The sequence below is a fragment of the Carlito syrichta genome, unplaced genomic scaffold (assembly GCF_000164805.1).
Source record: "Carlito syrichta isolate Samal-C Ts95f unplaced genomic scaffold, Tarsius_syrichta-2.0.1 Scaffold258390, whole genome shotgun sequence".
NCBI lineage: Eukaryota > Metazoa > Chordata > Mammalia > Primates > Tarsiidae > Carlito > Carlito syrichta.
Window position 1 is genome coordinate 6,697 of NW_007202486.1, and position 694 is coordinate 7,390.

Genomic DNA, 694 nt, shown 5'->3' on the forward strand with positions numbered 1-694 from the left:
CCGCGTCCCCTTCCAGGCTCGGGTCTCCTTCGAGCCTCTCAGGAACTGGGGTCTCACCTAAGCTGTGCCCCCCGGCACCCCCAGCACGCTTCCCGAAGCTGGGGTCCCTCTGCGGGCTTTCCTGGAACCCCGTGCAGGGCAGCGCCGTCGTTGAGATCCAGACCCCCAGCACGCCTTCTAGGATTTCCACCTCTCTTCAGGCTGGCTCCTCCCCGGTCCCCAGCCTGCCTCTCAGAGTCTGGGACCCCGACCTAGAGGCCAGGACCCCTGTGTGCCTTTCGGGTGGGCACCCTCCCCCAGCCCGACTGCTGGGTGCCGGGCCCACCTCTGTGTCTGGGACGCCTGGAGACGGTCACCTGCCTTCCGAAATGCTGCTCCCACCAAGGCTGACGGTCACCCTCTCCCTAGCCACTGCTTCCCTACTGGGGTCTGGGGACCCCTCCCTGGCACGATCTCCTAGAGCTGGAACCTTCTTGAAGCTGGCATCCCTACTGCCAAGCACCTCTGCTCCCTGAGACCCTCCCACTGTTGTGAGCTGCATCCTTGTGAAGCTCCCCAAGGGCTTCGTACCCCACTGCCCTGGACCCTGGAAGGACCCACCCCCCCCACGCCCCACAATATTTTCTCCCACCCCCACATTGATTTTGGAGGCTGCCCCTACATGTAACCAACTCCCCTCCCCTCCTTTTCTGAG